Here is a 19,738-nt window from a genome sequence, read left to right on the forward strand (position 1 = left end):
AAATTATCATTGCTTACTACTCCAGTAGCTCACTTGGACCATAAAAATGCATGGCACCAACAGTTGAATAATCTGCTAGTTCTGGGGTGGTTGCTATGGTAATATTACTGTTACTATACAGTGCTTATACTTATACTTACTGGCGCACATTGTACCATGTGGCCACTGTGACATGTAAAGAAGGCTGGCTTTTGATAGGCTTGGTAAACATTTTTTAATGTTTAAAATAAATAGGAATATAATGCTGGGTTGGACTCGAGCTCGCCGTGACCCTCTGAGGATAAAGTGATTACTGAAAATGGATGGGTGGAATTGGGGAGCCACACTTAGTGCTGGCAGGAGATGCCCCTGGATTGAGGGTCTTGCAATGAAGAACACTGGGTTAGATCAAGGATGTTCAAATTATTCTTTTGACACTGAGGTAATGATTCATGTCAAAACCAGTGAGTAAGCTGCATGATTTTGCAGAGCTGAGCCCCAATACACAGAAAATGACAGTAATCAAATAGAATTCTGACACAAAATTTTGGAACTCCCCATATTAAGAAGCAGTATTATGCATACAAATATCTTGATCTCCCATACTTTTGCCAGGCCTCTACCAGAAAACAATAACACTCTTGCCAGCAAAATGTCCAGGCCTTAGCGTACGAAATGCAGGCCCTGTTCCTATCTTCATACCTATCCCCTCCTCCCCCCACCATCCTTACTTTTTTATTTCTCTAACTGTATAGCTCCCTCTTTTGTCCAATTCTCTTTTCTCTCCCTCCTCTTTCCACTCCTCTGAATCTAGAAATAAATTCACCCTCAACTGTTGAAACTTGCGGGTTGGAGTGTTAATGGGTGCAAAATTGGCTGCTCGCTGATGCCCTAAATTCATCAATCAACAAGCAACCTTTTCTGTTCCTTGAGGTCCTGATATTTAAGGGCCACAACTAAGCCATTCGCAAAGCCTGTTCTTTTCGAAAGTGCAAGGCATGTAGGTCTGGTAGAGGCTGCTGGACAAGATAGCAAATGTCAGCAGACTGTTGGACTGTGGTAGTATAACAATTGAGATAGACCCTGTCCACATACAGGAGTGACATGAAAGTAATCAGGAGTAAGAACTCTGACCAGTTCTGCTTTCTTCTTTACCCTGTTCTTGTGCTCTTTAGACTAAATATGTGTTGGTCAATTGCAGTGTCCTCTACAGCCACTGCAACTGAGCCTTAAGTCAGCACAAAGTGATGTCAAAATTGGTTGATTTCTGAGGAGCTCACTGGAGTTGTTATACTTTGGGATTGAATGTTTTAAAAAAAAAAGGATATAGTGCTCCTTGTGAATGTAATATTGATGGTGTTTCAGCTCAGTCAAAATCTGCAAACTTTTGAGTCATTTAGAAAGGTTTGGATGACAATGGTGACTTTAAAAAAAATAGGCAATTGTAAGTTTTTTACAAAACCATGACTATCAACGGAAACTTTAAGATCATATTTATATATTTGTAACCTCTATTTCATCAAATAAGTTTTGCAAGTGTTCTTTTGTGTGAAAAAGCTTTATTATTAAAATTTGCACTTACTGCGGTATCAGAGTTTGGAAATATGGATATTTATCACTTAGTTAAACAGCTCAATTTTTGCCATTTGTTTCAACCCTCACTTGTCCTGGTATGGTTGCTGAGCCTTTGCCTTGTGGTTTCAAATTGCACAGGATATAATTGATTGTATTTTATTTTAAGTGCTATCTTACTGGGATAAATTTCCTCTTAAGTAATGCTTTGTTTTTTGTGAAATACAAATGCGCATCTCAATTGACTTTTTTAAACTTAATTTATTGAGATCTCGAAGTAATCTTGTTACCATCTCCTAAACTTTTGTTTATACTTGCTCATGATATCCTTTAGTATTGCTTGCAGACAAGTAAAATTCTCAATGTAATCTCTGTTTACATGCTTCTATACCCCTCCCCCTAACATTGTGTCAAGAGTTGTGCTGCCAAATCCAGTATGACTTTTTGTGTCATCTCTGTTGGGAGCCTGTTCCATGAATACTCTAGTTGGTTGGTTGTTTTCGGATATTGACCTGCTTTATCTACATTCCCCTGTGCTCACTGTTAATAGAGCACTGGAGCCCAGCTCCTGGGCCCTGGCATCGACAGTAAGTGCAGGTCTGAAATTCTGAGCAGGCATCTACACACCCCCACCCACCCACCTTCATTCACCAAGTTAGATGTACAGTCATAATGGCTCAGCTCCTGGTCCGCTGCAATAACTGGTACAGCTTTTCTCGTACTCATTCATTCGCATCCTGCCCCCTATGCATTGCAGAAAATCCCAAACCATACATTGTTGATCCAACCATTCCAAGTCTTGTTCCATTGTTTTCCTATTCTTCCTTTTCCTTCCGGGTCCCTTCTTCATTTCATACTTCACTTTCTGCTTCTCACAAAAGATCTCCTCCTCACAAAAGACCTGTGGCAAGTGGAAAGTATTTTACACTTATATTCACTGGACTTCTACCTGCATCGCCCGTGTTTGTGCTGCTTTCACAGTGCCATACCTCTTCCTGTTTTGATTGTACACTTATTCCAAGTTCTAATGAAGAATCCAGTCTAAACCTCTCACCTTCAGTCCTCAGGAAAGTCTGAGGAAAGGTTTTAGATTGTCTGACATCTACTTCTCTGCAGGTGCTGCCTGTCCTGCTGAATATTTCCATTTTATCCCCATTTTTTTCTTGGCAAAGCCTTTTTTACACATTCTGAAGTCAGAAGAGCGGCCTTAAAACATTTACGTGCTGATCAGCATATGGGAGGGGAAAGCTAGAAGAGATTGGGTAAGGAAGTGCGAAGCTGAGGAGGGAGACACCAGGAATGGACCCAAGGTTGCCGGATGCTGTTGCTGTAATATGAGCAAGGTGCAAGTTTGGTACATTTTGAGTATCTGCTAATGTAATGAACCAATCCTACTGATGTTACTTAATAAACGATGTGATCCATAGGGTGTAATTACATCACTAGACAGGCTGCCTAGATTTCTTAATTAATATAGATGTTATTTTATATAATTATTGTTTTTAGATGCTCTGCCTTATAATTTGACAACCAGAAACATTTCAAAGCACATCTCATACACTGACTTGAATTTTCTTCAACTATTAATCTTAAATCTTTTTTTTGCCAAGATTTAGATCTGAGCATCAGATTTCTGGATTTGATAGCAATCATTAAAGTTTATGATTTACTATACCACAAAAAATGAGCAGTTTGCGTTGATTTTCTGAATCCAAATTATTGATTTAAATTGCAAATAAGAAGTTGTCCCAACATCATTCCTTGGGTCACCAATTTCCACATGACCCCAAACCTCAGCATGAGGACTTCTTTGACCTTCAACAACAACAGCTAATTGTATTTATATATGCTTTTATCATAGTAAAACATCCCTAGGCATTTCACAGGATCAGATTTTGTTTTTGTTATCAGACAAAACTTGAAACTGAGCCACATAAGGATAAATTAGGATAAAAGCAAAAAACCGCGGATGCTGGAAATCCAAAACAAAAATAAAAATACCTGGAAAAACTCAGCAGGTCTGGCAGCATCTGCGGAGAGGAACACAGTTAATGTTTCGAGTCCGTTTGACTCTTCATACAGACTCACTCACACGGACTCAAAACGTTAACTGTGTTCCTCTCCGCAGATGCTGCCAGACCTGCTGAGTTTTTCCAGGTATTTTTGTTTTTGTTAAGGATAAATTAGGATAGTTGACCAAAAGCTCAGTCTAACCAAAAAGTTTCAGCACATTCTTAACCATTCCTAAGATTCTCCCTTATTTGCCATTGTTTTGTATGTATGGCCTGTAATTTAAAACTTTGTCAAATGGAGGGAACTATATATTTTTTTGATCAACTAAAGTAGCTGGGCTGCCCCCTAATCTGTGTTTATTCAGGTTTTGTGCTAAGTTTATGCAAAGGACAGGTGGGAAAACTGGCAAGAAAAGAAAACAAACGTGGCAAAAATAAGGGTGTATGTGTGTTTGAAAGGGAATGTAGTATTGGAATAAATTTTCAGGTCAGCAACAATCCATGATGAATATTCCACCAAGTCAGTAGTTGAAGTAGCAGTCTGAACAGGGAAGCTTGCAAATGAACGGGAGCTAGAACCTGTTGAGCTATCTTAATTAGTGCATTTTGCTCTATTCAAAAGCACCTGTTCAGACGGGAGAAATCTGATCTGTCCCTTTATTGTGTTTTTAAGTTTTTTGTGATTTTTTTCCTAATACATGAATAGGGTACATAAGAGGGTAAAAGTGACTCAGTGAAATGAAAAACATATCTCTTCAAAATTTGCACATTTCTCCTGCATTGTTACGTGATAAAAATAGCATGGACACAAACAATAGAAACCAGTGATGCTAAATTCATTCATGTAGACAAGAAAGGCTTTTTCTTCTCTCTCTCCAATATAATTTTGACAATTGAGCAGTCAGCTTTCTATTACCTCAAAGGGGCTGTTCCTATTAACTCCTGTCTGTCTGTCAGCTTAATTTTTTTTGTTCTGTTGAAATTTCTGATAAATCTGTAGTCTTAAAAGTTGTAGTTTGCAAGTTTATTTTCTCTGCCAGCAGACTTTCATATTGGATTGTTTTTTAAATGGGGAATCTTTTGCTCTTACTCAAATTTTCTTTGTAATGGTAGTTTTCAAATCAAATGCATAATCTTTTATGATAGATTAGTGTCAAAATGCCAACTGTCTATTTGAATTTTATGGGTGGAAGTCAGCTGAGAGTTTAGCCTGTTACCTTTAAAATTACATTTATTAGCATTTAAAATGTTTCAATGTAAAGATTAAACAGACACATATTTGTGTGGAGAGTGCATGAAGGAAGTGCCTGCATACTGATTAAAGTCAGTAAGAGCTGCTCATATGCACCACTACAGTAGTGCTGAATGCCACAGACTCTTAAGTGGGGATTCAGTACAAGCTTTGTTCACTACCATTTTTATGTGTCTGCTTAGAGATGTTGGAAGTGAAATTGGTCTTTGCTAGTAGCAGGCTCACAGTGGATCAGCAGCCTGTTTTTAAACCATGCTCAATTTTCTATTCCATTGAAGCCTGAGGAAAAGATAATTGGGCAGAGTGTAAAACCAACTGCCAAGTCGCTGTGAGCGTGTTTTGCACTACTGGCAAAGACCAATTTTGCCCTGTTAATATGTGAATTATGACCATTTTTACCAACATTAGCTCATTGCTACTGCTGTATTATTACTTGGATGGAGGGACAGACTGTATTGTAGCAAATTTGCAGATTATGTAAAGATAAGTAGGAAAGCAAGTTGAGAAGGATACAAAGAGTCGTGTTTGGCTGTGATGACTGCTCCAGTTGTAAAGTTTGTCAAGATTCCCTACTTGCACATGAAGCAAGTTACCAGAGGATTGCTGCCTTCCAGAGATCTGTGCACCAATGTAAGTTACCACTTTCAGGAGGGGAGTGGGAAAGATAGAATTGTAATTGCTGACTTTATCACTTTTTTTCTTTTTGTTTGATGCTGATAACTTTTGTAAAAGTTGGAACAAGCCACCTTCATTGCCATCAAATATCATGTTTTGAAACTTAGAGGTAGAAGCAACAGCGTGATCTCAACAAGGATTCACCTCTTCAAAGCCTTACGCATCACTACTGACTAGGTAGTGAATTACAGTTCCCATGGACCTGTTTGTGTATGTGAAGTTTACAATAGTTCACAATAATGAAATTCCACTCTGATTTATCTGTGGTGTCAGTCACACGATAGAATTCCAGTGATGGTGAATGAGTCATGAGTTCTACTGCTATAGGTTAGTGAATGCCCATCAGTCTCATGACCATGCAGTGATTAATGTATCCTCACAATATGTAACATTCTATGTATAGCACAGCAGCTGGTTTGGAGTGCATTACAACAAGAGTTGATGCGAGGGGGGCTTCTTAATGACATCCTGTATCATGCAAGCAAAGCTTTGGCTGTTTATGTAGTCACCAGAACCCTCCGAGATTGTGTTACAGCCAGTGGCACTCCTCCAGCAGCCAAATGTTTTTGAGAAATCTATATATACAGCACACTGAGGCGTTCACGTGGTAACAGTTGAATGACCTACCAATTCCCATTGCATACTCCGCCAAGCAGTTTTTATCATTCAGGTTTCTATTTTCTTTTAATTGAGATTCTGGATTTCTCCTTGGGCAGAATTTTATACCTTGTCCCGCATACGCAGAATCTTCAGGTCAGTGAGAATGCGCTGGTGTCAGAGCTGCCCCTGCCATTAATTAAAAGACCATTTAAGGTCATTAAAAACCCAATTGATTCAGATTTTATCTGATTTCATGCTTGTTGCACAGGCAAAACAAGCAGCTCACTTTTTGCAAATCCTCATCCAACGGCAGGATAAAAAAGGTCAGCAGCATTGCCATTGTGAGCAGTGAGGAGTTTAGGAGACAGTTTGCTGCTGTTTGCTCATTGGAACTTGATAGCTTAATCTCAGTTCTTAGCTTCATTCTTAGCATTTCCAAGCTTCATTTCAGGACTCATTGGTGTCCCCAAGGCCCCTAGAGGATTTTGACCGTATGGATCTTTCCATGTATCAGGCAGCTTTCTGTAACCCTGGTAATGGAGATTGTGGTCTGCGCTGGAGGCTCCTCCTCTGAGGAGGAAGAGAGGGGCAGGAGGGAGAGGAGGCCAGGTGTCCCAGTGCAGCTTCCAAGGGAGCGACTTGTGGGAGGAGAAGTGCAGGCACAAGGGCCGCAGGGACAGCAGGTAGCCCAAGATGGAAGGGGCTGCAGAAGACGCCACTATCCTGCTACCAGGGCTTACAGGTGGTAACGCAGCTACCTCAATATGTCTGAGGTGCAATGCAGAAGGAGGTTCCGCCTCTCCGGGTAGACTGTGACCTCCATTTGTCAGAAGATTGGGCCTGAGGTCACCTCCAACTGTGTGGGTGAAAACCCCATGCCAGTGGCCCTCAACTTCTATGCCTCCAACTCTTTCCAGGTGTCAGTGGGGGATCTTTGTGGAGTGTCCCAATCAGCTGTCCACACTTGCATCAAGCTGGTGACAGAAGCTCTGTTCAGGTGGGTAATGACATTTATTAATTTCCGTACGGACGAGGCCAGCCAGGCAGAGCAAGCCAGAGGCTTTGCGGTGATTGCTGGGTTCCCCCGCATCCAGGGTGCAATCAACTCATCAAGGCGCCAGCGGGTTAGGTGGGTGCCTTCGTCAACAGGAAGGGCTTCCACTCGATGAAAGTCCAGATAGTGTGTGACCACAAGATGCAGTTTCTGCAAGTCTGTGCACTGTACCCTGGCAGCTCCCATGATGCTTATATCCTCAGACACCCCCCAGGTGCCAAGGCTCTTCAGTGCTCCAGTCCGACTGGATGGATAGCTACTGGGTGACAAGGTTGAAAAGGTGGCTTATGACGCCTTCCTGCCACCCAAGAACAGAAGTAGGGCGGTGTTATAATAGGAGTCATTCCTCCACAATGTCGGTGATAGGGCAATAGGTCTTCTGAAGATGTGCTTCCGATGTCTGGACCGTTCAAGGGGAGCACTACAATACCCCCCAGAGTGGGTGTCACTGATCATGGTTGCATGCTGCACTCTCTACAAATTGGCACTGGCAAGGGGGGACTTACTGGAGGAAGAGGATGTTGAGGCAGCTCCACAGGCCACAGAGGATGAACCCAGTAGTAAGTCAGAAGAGGAGCACGGTGAGGAGAGCAATGAGGGTGTGGAGGCAGATCTCTGTATCCTTCAGGGAGGCAAGGACACCAGGGATGTCTTAATCCATCACACCTTCAGCTAGGCTGCCAAAGATCTCCTACCTCATGCCAGAGATGTTGCCTCCAACCAGGATGTCTGAAATGACACTTTCATTTGAACCCAAAGCCCACTCAGTGCCTGTTGAATATAGTTTGGAGCCACCCATGTCCAGCATTACATACTGGCATAACCTGCACCAAAATAAAATGGAGCATACTCAGGCCTTTACAACAAAAGCAAAATTTATATAATTGTCACACTCAAAACAAATCAACATTACCATCTCTGGTGTTCGTTTCCACACCAGTAAACATATAAACAAAATATTACAGAACAGAAGATCACCTGTGAACAGTCTCTCTTGTACCCATGGTGCCTTAAACTTACGTTTACGAGTTTATATTTAAGAAGTATTTGGAAATTCACTTGCATTGCTGTAGCCTCCAGGGCTCTGGGCCAAGCGCTAGAAAATGGGATATAGTGCAGTCAGATCTTTGACTGACGTGGACAGGATGAGCCAAATGGCGGCCTCCTGTGCTGTAGACATCTGAGTCTATGAGTGCTGCGTCTTGGCATTTCCCCCTCATTGGCAGTGATATTGGACGCAGCCTGTTGACTCTGCTTTCTTGTTGGCCTTGATGGTCATCCTCTGGCCAATGGAGCCTATGCTGGCCCCGCCTGGGAGGGAGTGGCCAGTGCCATGGCTGGCTTTTCCCCAATCAACACGACCTCATCAGATGCCACGGTCATGGGCAGAGCAGCTGCTGCTGTCATTCAGAGCACCCTGAGAGGAGCCTGCAGAGATGACAAGCAGCTCCTGCACCAATGTGAGGTCGCTCTGGACCTCCCTGTACACTATTGATGGACGGGCACCTAGCTGGGATACTGGGTGTCTCATCCATCTCCCACACTGGCACTAACCACCTGAGTTCATTGCCTGTGTGAGGGCTTGCAGGTCTGGGTGCAACCCCAAGAACTCCTGATTCTGTCCCTGAAGCTGCCTCTCCATGAGAGTTGCCACTCTCTCAGTGGAGGAGGCAGTGCGCTTGGCCATGAGGGTCAACGCAGTGCTTACGCTTCGCATGGACTCCTTCTCAACAGAGACCATGGTACACAAACCTTCATGGATCTCTGCCAAATCCTCCCGCACATCCCGCTGGACAACCAGCATCTGCATAGATGACTCCAGAGGCTCGTCATCTGTCTTTGGCTCAGTGTCGTCCTGGTCTCCAGCAGTCCTCCGATTGCCGGCGGCCTGAGCGCGCCCTGCCTCTGCCAGTACCTCCAGCGAGTGTGAAGTGCCCTCACTGCCCAACATTCTAGCCGAAGTTCTAATGCCCACCGAGGTGCTGGTATCTGTGCTGGTGCCTGGCTCAGAGAGCTGGTGTGACGCAAGTGCAGCTGAAGCCCAGCAGTCCTTTGTCACCAGGTGGCTCTTTGGGGTCCTGTGAACAAGTGCTTGCTGGCGAATCTAAGGGAGAACAACAACATGACATTAGTTTAAGTCTTCACATTGTCACTGTGCATGCCAGGCACCCTGATGAGACAATGGAGATCTCCATCGTGCTGCCATCGTCTTTCTGTATCAATGGGAACTCCAGTTTTGAGGCTCCCATCAATTAAGAGACTTCACAAGAATTTTTGCACTATCCGAAACACAAACCTCTGTGCATTGCACTCTTACCTTTGCCTGGTACCCCAGCCTCTCTACGACCAGCTGACGAGATGCGTGGCGGCTCTCCACCTCCAAGGTATCCTGCTCAAATTTGTTCAATATTAGGAAGTTTGGGGAGTTTTGTTTCAATCCCAATGAATTAAGTAGTAATGATAAAGACTTCTGCTCAATCCCTAGAGACTTTAACGTGCATACTGTACTACAGATGGCCACTGTTTTATTATTCCAGTTATGACTAAACTTGTACTAGGAACAAATACTAAACCCCCAATGCAAACCCTGTGTCAACTGAAAAACGTGCCTGAATTTTACCCTTGGTCGTGTGCAATCCACCTATCCTTGACCTCTCAATATGGTTATGGCTTGTCTTCTCCTGAAAGAACAGAAGGGCATTGATTAGTCCACTCTCTACCTGCAGCGCCATTGCAGCTGGCCAACCCCACCTGAGGAACACCTCGCAGGGCACAGAGTCACGGCCCTCGAGCCGCAAGGCACTCAATCCAAGCAGCCAGGGCTCACCCCCTTGGTCAGCTCCAGCGTCATTGACAGTTGGCACTCAGAGTCTAACACCCCTGAGCATCATGGGGGGGATGGCCAACCCTTAACACTCCTCCACACTGATCCATGCCAACATGGCACTCGTCCTTGCCGAGCGCAGCAAGCCATTGAACCTTTTGCGACACTGCACCCATGTACACCATACAACGTCATGGCTTCTGACCCAGGCTGCCACCTCTTCCCAAATTTCTTTTGTCTGATGCAGTAGCCTCCTTCTGCCATCTCTAGGAACAAGGGTTTCCCTCCTAGCAGCTACTCCTCCAAGAGCACTGCGAGGCACTTGGGGGGTGGGGGGGGTGCTGAGTTCCCACCCAACCAGCCCTCCCATCTGGCGTCTCCAGCTACTGTTGAGGCCATAGCTTCAGTCTCTGGAATGCAGAATATGATTCTTCCCTGGCAACCTTCAAGGGGCGGCCTCTGCTGTTTTTAAACTGCCTGCCGGGTTGCCATTGGAACCAGCATCCGACAGGCCCCTGCCCACCCCTTCTCGACCATTGTAAAGACGCATTTCATGCTGGGCAGGCCTTAATTGGCCAGCCAACCATTCCCGGGCCCACCGATTGCGCACAACCGCCAAGGGTAAAATTCAGGCACATGTTTTTCAGTTGACATAGGGTTTGCAATGGGGGTTCAGTATTTGTTCCGAGTACAAGTTTGGTCATAACTGAAATAATAAACCAGTGGCCACCTGTAGCACAGTATGCACGTTACAGTCTCTAGGGATTGAGCAGAAGTCTTTATTATCAGTACTACTTAATTCATTGGGATTGAAACAAAATCTTATAATAAATGTATTTGTACTTACAGCAAAAGGGAGGCCATTTGGTCCATCATGTCTGTGCTAGCCAATGAAGAACTCTTTAACATAATCCCACTTTACAGCTCTTGATCACTAGACCTGTAGGTTACAGCCCTTCTGATGCATTGCCAAGTTTTTAAAATGTGATGAGGGTTTCTGCCTCTACAGCCCTATCTGACAATGAGTTCCAAACCCTAACACCTTCTGAAGTGAAATAAATTCTCCTCAATTCCCTCTAATCCCTATGCCCTTTTGCTGATGGAAATAGGCCCTTTCTATCCACTTTATTTAAGCCCTTCATAATTTTATACATGTGAATTATATCTGGACAATAATTAAAGACCTGTGGAAGCAAATAGAGGCCTTTGAAATGTGGACGCTAAAGTCTATGCTAAAGATTCCATATACAGATCATAAGACAAATGAAGAGGTACTTGAAATAGCAAGAGAGTTAAGAGCTCTTTACAGAGTGACATCCAGAAAAGAAAATGTCAGTATTTCGGCCATTTGATCAGAGCTGAATAGCTACAGAGATCTCTTCTGGAGGGCAACAGAAAGGGGGATTGACTTAGGAGTTGTTGGATGACAGATGTCACAGTGGTTGCAGATAAACTATAGTGGATGTGTGAGGATGGCGCAAGTCAGACCAGCGTAAAATACCATGACAGCAGATCTCCTTGTAAGAGTAGCTACAAACAGCAGTTAAATCTTCTTTCAGCTTCCTATGTTCCAGTATCTAACCTTTCCTTATAACTAAAATTCTCCGTTCCTGGCAACATTCTCATGTGTATCTGTACTCTAATGTGATTACATCCTTCCTATAATGTGTTGACCAGAACTGTATTCTGTACCCTAACTGTGGCCTAACTAGTGTTTTATACAGTTATAGCACAATCTCCCTGATCTTATACTCTATGCCTCGGCTAATACAAGTATCGCATGTGCAGCCTTAACCTTGAAGAATTTGAGAGCATGTACTCTACAGTGCCTTTATTTCTTTATACTTCTCAGCCACCTTATCGTTTATTGTGTATCCCCTTGTCTTGTATGCCCTCTCTAGATACCTTACCTGAGACATCGCTGGATTGAATTCATTTTGTCAGTTTTCTGCCCACCTTACCAGTCCATTGATATCTTCTTGCAGTTTGCAGCTTTCTCCTTCACATGACCAATTTTTGTATCATCTGTAAATTTCTTAATCATGCCCCCTACATTTAAGTCCAATTCATTAACACAAGGCACCCGTAGTACTGAGAAGTTTGCCCACTTTCCCTTTGGTCCTATGGCTCTTACTTTACTGACCTGACTTCCATGTGGGACCTTGCCAAAAGTCTTCCTAAAATTCATGTGGACTACATGAAACACACTACCCTCATTAACCTCCTTGTTACCTCAAAACAAAATATATAAAAAAACATACTTGGTTGTAAGTATGTTTGTGATTTTGTTTGTTCCTTAAAGTTTGATGTAATTCAGTTTATGATACCAGGAGAGAAATGCCCCTCAAAGGGCCTGCAAAAATAATTTCTGTAAAATTTCTTGGTTTCAACCAGTAAGATTTAAAGTTCCTCTTTTGGCATCAAAATTTTCTTCAGAACATATTCACTTTGTGTCCAAATGGCTATCATCGATCACATTGCGAAATCTTAGTCATAAAAGCAGGAAATGCTGAAAAGATACAGCAGGCGAGTCAAAGGACTCAGGATGACCTCTTCTTGAAAAGGAAGAGAGAGATTGTCATTTTGGGTAGGACTCTAAAGCCTGTGTTCAAGTAAACGTGTTCTTTCACATCCTACTTTTGTGGAACTTCAGTGGTGAACACTCGTTTTTCAGATTTGTTTTTAAGTAGCCCCAGGGCTCATTGTTAGAGCCATTGTTCTTTTTGATGCATGCTAATGACCTTGACTTGTGTTTGCAGGGCATCATTTCAAAGTTTCCAGATTATACAAAGTTCAGAAATGTGGTAAACAAGGAGGAGGATATTAACAGACTTCAGGAGCACATAGACTGGTGAAATGGGCAGACACAGGGCAGATGAAATTTAACACACAGAAGCGTGAAGTGATTCATTTTGGTAGGAAGATCAGGAAGAGGCAATATAAACTAGATACAATTTTAAAGGGGGATGCAGAGTGGAGAGAGCTCGGGAGTGTTTATTGAATACAAAAGCAAGGAAGTTATGCTAAATCTTTATAAAACCCTGGTTAGACCTCGGGTGGAGTATTGCGTTCAGTTCTGGGCACCACACTTAAGGAAGGATGTCAAACCCTTGGATGATGTATGGACGAAATTTATTTGAATGGTACTCAGGATGAAAGAATTCTGTTATGTTGAGATACTAGAAAAATTGGGTTGTTCTCCACAGAGCAGAAAAGGTTAAGTGAGATTTGATAAAGGTGTTCAAAATCTTGAAAGGTTTCAATGGAGTAAATTAAGAGAAACTATTTCCAGCAGCAGAAGAGTCAGTTGTAAGAAAACACAGTTTTATGGTAATTAGGAAAACAACCAAAGGTGACAAGAAGAAGAACAATTTATTCAGCGCATTATCATCATCTGGAATGCACTGTCTGAGAGTGATAGAAGAAACAGCTTCAGTAATAACTTTCAAAAGAGAATTGGGTGAATACTTGTTTGGGGGGGCAGGAGGGGGGCTGGTGGGACAGTTTGCAGGGCTATGGGAAAAGAAGAGGGGAATGGGATGAATTGGATTTCTCTTTTCAAGAGCTGCTACATGCTAGGCCAAATGGCCCCATTCTGTGCTGCATCATTCTGTGATTCTAACTCTGACATTGTGGATTTGGTTAACATGCAGAGTTTTAGTTTTGCACTTTTCATTTACTCTCGAGATCCAGATGATTTTATATTCCAATTGGAGGGGTGTTAGGCCTTTATTGCTGTTAAACCAGGTCTTGCTTTAGTGATCTAGCAAGTGCACTGTCAGGTTAGAAGCCTGGAGCTCTTGCACTTCACTAAGTGAAATATTAAAAACAGCTGTTGTTTGCTCTATCATTAGTGGAAAGAAGGAAAATTTGAACTGATACCAAAAGTTGATGTATTGGCCATTAGACTATATTCCATGGCTTGAGTACAAAAGTCAAGGCTGACACTTCAGTGCAGTACTGAGGGAGAATGACACTATTGGAGGTGTGCCATCTTTGGGTGAGAAACCCAGGCCCCATCTGCCTGCTTGGGTGGATGCGCAAGATCCCATGGCACCATATTTCAAAGAAGAGCAGGGGAGTTATCCCCAGTGTACTGACCAGTACTTTTCCTCAATCAACATCAGAAAAAACAAATTATTTGGTCATTATCACGTTACTGTTTGTTGGAGTTTGCTGTGTGCACATTGTATGTCATATTTTCCTATATTACAACAGTACCTACACTTCAAAAAGTACTTCGTTGGCTATAAACGCTTTGAGACATCCAGTGATCGTGAAAAACACTTTATAAGTAACCTACTCACTGATGCTCAGTCTGGACTCAAACAGGGCCACTTGACTCTGAACCTTATTATAGCCTTGGTCCAAACATGGGCAAGAGCTGAACTTGAGAGGAGGTGTGAGTAACTGCTGATGACATCAATGCAGCATTTGCCCAAATGTAGCATCAAGGAGCCCAAGCAAAATTGAAGTCAGTAGGAACCTGGGGGAAAACTCTCCACTGGCTGGAGCCATATCTAGCACAAAGGAAGATGGTTGTAGTTTTGGAATCAAATTACCTCAGTCTCAGGACATTGTTGCAGGATTTCCACAGGGTAGTGTCCTCGAGCCAACCATCTTCAGCTGTTTCATCAATGAGCTTCCTCCCCTCATAAGGCTAGAAGAGGAGATGTTTGCTGATGATTACATAATTGCCCAAAGTTCAGTATTATTCACAACTCCTCAGATATTGAACCAGCCTGTGCCAATATGCAGCAAGACCTGCACAACATTCAGGCTTGGGCTGATAAGTGGCACATTCATGCCACACAAGTGCCAGGCAATGACCATCTCCATCAGAACCACCTCCCCTTGACAGTCAGTGGCATTCCAGCTGCTGAATCCCCCACTATCAACACCCCGAAGGTTACCATTGACCAGAAACTGAATTGGACCAGTCATCCAAATAATGCAGCTACAAGAGCAGATCAAAGATTGGGAATTCTGAGGTGAGTAACCCACCCACTAACTCCAAAGCTTGTCCTCCACCTACAAGGCACGTGTGGAATGTGATGGCACAGGAGCGTGATGGAAACATTCCACTTGCCTGGATAAGTGCAGCTCCAACAACAGCCGAAGCTCAACACCATCCAGGACAAAGCAGCCTGCTTAAACGGCACACCATTCACCAATTTAAACATTCTTTCCCTTCACCACTGATGTGCATTAGCAGCAGTGTGTACCATGTACAAGCTGCACTGCAGCCACTCACCAAGACTCCTTTGTAACCTTCAAAACCTACAGCCCCTACCACCCAAGAGGACAAGGGCAGGAGACATAAAGGAAGCTGCAAGTTCCCCTCCATGCCCCACACAATCTTGACCTTGATATTGTTGTTTCTTCGCTGTCGCTGGGTCAAAATCCTGGAACTCCCTTCTCAGCAGCACTGTGGGTGTTCCTACACCACATGGACTGCAGAAGTTCAAGAAGGCGGCTCACCACCACCTTCCCAAGGGCAGATAGGGAGCAACTACTGGCCTAGCCAACAACGCCCACATCCTGTGAAAGCATATAGAAAAATGCAAGTCTTTGTCATTTACAAGGACCTCATTAATTGGTAATAGCATGGTGCAACGCAAAACAGCTGTGTACTTCAAAGTTTCATACTCCTTTCTCATTCTGACAAAGAAGTAGAATTCCTAAGCAAAAGAATGACTCAGCTCTTAATTATGACAATGCACTTTACACATTACAAAATAAAAATATCACAGTGAAATAGTAGCGTTTGAGGAGGGGAAGACGATTGATCCATCTAACCTACTCTTCCAAACCTCCCATAAAGTTTTTTACTGTGGTCTCTTACTGAAAGAAATGTTACTTAAATTCCATACTTTCTTTTGCCACTCTGTACTCCTGAAACCCATTAGTAACAAAAGAACTTAACAGCATTTAATTTTCCCATTCCGCTGAAAATCTTGCATACCTCTTATCAAGTTCCCCTCACACTTCCAGAGAGTAAAGATTCAAGGATAATGATCTTTCCTCAAAGAGACTTGTAAGTTTAAGAATTGGCCTCTAATACAGACCTATGGGTTCCTTCCAATAACTTTCCTGTAATACGATGACCAAGAGAACACAGCTATCTAGCAAGGTTGACTGATTGAAAACTGCCCCCTTTGCCTTATTTGCTCACTGACACTCAGTTTGGATTCTGCCAGGGTCACTTAGCTTCTGATCTCATTACAGCCTTGGCCCAGACATGGACGGAAGAGCTGAACTCCAGAGGTGAGGTGTGAGTGACTCCCCTCGACATCAGGGAAGTATTTGACTGAGTGTGGCATCAAGGAACGCAAGCAAAACTGAAATCAATGGGACTGGGGGAAAACCCTCCACTGGTTCGATTCGTACCGAGCAGTAAGGAAAATGGTAGTGGTTGTTGGAAGTTGATCATCTCAGTCCAAGGACAGGAATTCCTCAGGGTAGTGTTCTTGGCCCAACCACCTTCAGCTGTTTCGTCAATGAATTTCCCTCCATTATAAGGTCAGAAGTGGGAGCTGATGATTGCACAATGTTCAGTTCCATTCGCTACTCCTCAGATACTGAAGCAGTACATGTCCATATGTGGCAAGACCTGGACAACATTCAGGCTTGTGCTGATAAGTAACAAGTTACACTCGTGCCACACAAGTGCCAGGCAGTGACCATCTCCAGCAAGAGAGAATCTCATCATCTTCCCATGGCATTCAACAGCATTACCATTGCTGAATCCCCCACCATCAACATTCTGGGGGGGTTGCCATTGACCAGAAATTGTACTGGGCCAGTCATATAAATGCTGTGGCTGCAAGAGCATGTTAAAGGCTGGGAATTCTGCGGAGAGTAACTCACATCCTGACTCCTCAAAGCCTGTCCACCTTCTACAAGGCACAAATCAGGAGTGTGACAAAATACTCTCCACTTGCCTGGATGAGTGCAGTTCCAACAACACTCAAGAAATTTGACAAAGCAGCCTGCTTGCTTGGCACCCCATCCACCACAAACTTTCACTCCCCTGACCACTGACACACAGTGGCAGCAGTGTTCACCATCTACAAGATGCACTGCAACAACTCACCAAGGCTCCTTCGACAGCACTTCCAAACCCATGACCACTACCACCTAGAAGGACAAGGGCAGCAGATGTATGGCAACACCACCACCTGCAGGTTCCCCTCCTAACAGCACTGTGGGTGTTCCTACAACATAGGTTGAGTCGGTAGTTAGGAAGGCAAATGCAATGTTGGCATTTATTTCGAGAGGACTAGAATATAAAAGCAGAGGTGTGCTGCTGAGGCTTTATAAGGCTCTGGTCAGACCACACTTAGCATATTGTGAGCAATTTTGGGCCCCGTATCTCAGGAAGGATGTGCTGGCCCTGGAGAGGGTCCAGAGGAGGTTCACGAGAGTGATCCCAGGAATGAAAGGCTTAACATATGAGGAACGTTTGAGGGACTAGGACCCGAGGGCACAGCCTCAGAGTAAAGGGAAGACCTTTTAGAACAGAGATGAGGAGAAACTTCTTTAGCCAGAGAGTGGTGAATCTATGGAATTCATTGCCGCAGAAGGCTATAGAGGCCAGGTCATTGGGTGTATTTCAAACCAAGATAGATGGGTTCTTGATTGGTAAGGGGATCAAAGGTTACGGGGAGAAGGTGGGAGAATGGGATTGAGAAACTTATCAGCCATGATTGAATGGCGGAGCAGACTCGATGGGCTGAATGGCCTAATTTCTGCTCCTATGTCTTATGTTCTTAAAAAGACTTGTCCTTCTGCTCCCTTTAAAATACTAAAGTGGCTCCTTTAAACTGATGCAATGAAAGAGCCAGGACATTAGTGAGGGCCTAGCAGGCTGGTGCTGGCTTTTATTTACCCCTTTAATCTTTTTACCCTTTTTTTGTTAATATAAACAGGATTGTTTCACCAGCAATAGTTAGCATATCCCATGGCACTGTGAGTGTAAACAGGGTAGAGGTGAATTCCATAAGCATGTAATTGTGCATCTCTGATAAAACAGAGTGCAGACTTGGCCTGGGATATGTTTGCTGCAGTATATTTTCCCATCACCATTATGATGAGAAGCATAGGTAAATTTTTGTTTCACCAGTTTAACTCCTTTCTTCACTCTGTGCATTATGTGCCAAGTGTTTAATTTCTACAGATTCCTGTATTCTTTCAGGTTATCTTTAAACCTCCCCAATTCAGGTTTTTAAAAGGATTAAATCAGCTGTGGGCAAATCTATGCATTTTAAGGTCGTTAATGAAACCAAATCTTTATAATCAGAACTTGGATTTAATCACCAAAATAATTTTGAAATGAGTAAATAAAACTGTTTAACTATTAAATACCTAAACTGACTTTGCAATGTTTCATGGTAAAAGGAGGACTTGGGGCATCATCAGCTCTATTCTCAGCACCTTCTGCGCCATGGAACTCCTTCTGGCCTTCAGTGTGCAATGCAGGGTACTGAAGGGGCCACCTTCTGACATTATGTCACTGGCCATCAATAATGCAATTGAAACAAAGATAATGACTTGAAAAAACATGTGGGCCTGCTTTTTCCAAGGCACGTGAGTAGGCAGCATGAATGTTGGAAAATGATTGTGTACCCTGATGCTGCTCGTTGGTACACAAAGATGAAGTTCCCCCTGCATCAAACAGGGACATGGGTGCATGCGTCATTCCTAAAATGCTGTAGGCCAGTGCTGCCATTTTCAGTGGTTTACCATGATCATTCAGGTTGAAATCTTTCGGGTTTAACTCTTTAAAATCAAAAACACGTTTATGCTGCTATCCTGCAGCCACCTTAATTCAACGTCATGCCAAACTGGAATGCATTGGATTTAACAGTATTTTCAAGCTGCAGCAGATTCGTCATTTGTCATAGTTTTAATTTAAATTTTTGTTTATGCACATTTTAGTGTAACTTGACCTTTAGAGGGCTTTTAGTTCCTCTCTGTATAGTCTAAACCACACTCACAATTATTCTACACCTTTTATAAATCTAGTTCATGCTTATAAAAGGTAGACCTTGTAAATGAGTGTAAAACATTCCATGTTGATGAGAATATCCAGCAAGCAAAGCATCTCTATTCTTTGAAAAGATAAATTTAACATCTGCTTAGACTGGGCTTTTTATAAATACTCCTAACAGATATTTACAGCCTGCATTTATTTTTATACTATCACTGGGTGCAGCTAAAGAGCTAAATTTAGCTGAAGAAAATATCCTAAGTACCAGCCTGTGTTGTACAACATCAGTTAAAACCATCTATTGTCTGTTAAAATTATTTTCTTAAATTTGCATTGGTGTAGTGTATAACTTCCTCACATTACTGGTTAGTGGTGAGCAAATGTGAATTAGTGAGAATTTTTGAAAATACTGTGAATGATCTTCCTGAGTACTGAAACTCTGCATTTAAATTCATTAGAGATAAGCTGAAAATATTGATTTTTTTTATAGGACTCGCAATTTGCTTACACAAGTACTGCTTCATAACGGCACAACCATTTCCAAGTTGTGATTTGGAAAGGAAAATGATGTTGAAATTTAAAGCACCAGAATGTTGATTGCATGCTCAGTCTTCATTTTAGGCTGGTTGTAACTGGTTTTAAACAATCGTACGGAATTAAGTCTGTATTATCAAAGCACATAAAATTCAAATGGACTGCTTTTGTTTTCATGAAGAAGTAGTAAAGAATATCTTTCCCTCAAGGATTAAATATAACGAGGTGTGACACTTTAACTGCA

At 42.8% G+C, this 19,738-nt stretch overlaps 1 protein-coding gene across 11 annotated transcripts in view; it reads left to right on the forward strand.

The window, feature by feature from the left end:
- The window catches only part of atxn1a (ataxin 1a), a 439,854-nt gene that overhangs the window by 381,592 nt on the left and 38,524 nt on the right, over nt 1-19,738 (forward strand). The gene's annotated exons all lie outside the window — the stretch shown is intronic.

The sequence above is a fragment of the Carcharodon carcharias genome, chromosome 3 (genome assembly GCF_017639515.1).
Source record: "Carcharodon carcharias isolate sCarCar2 chromosome 3, sCarCar2.pri, whole genome shotgun sequence".
Taxonomy (NCBI): Eukaryota; Metazoa; Chordata; class Chondrichthyes; order Lamniformes; family Lamnidae; genus Carcharodon; species Carcharodon carcharias.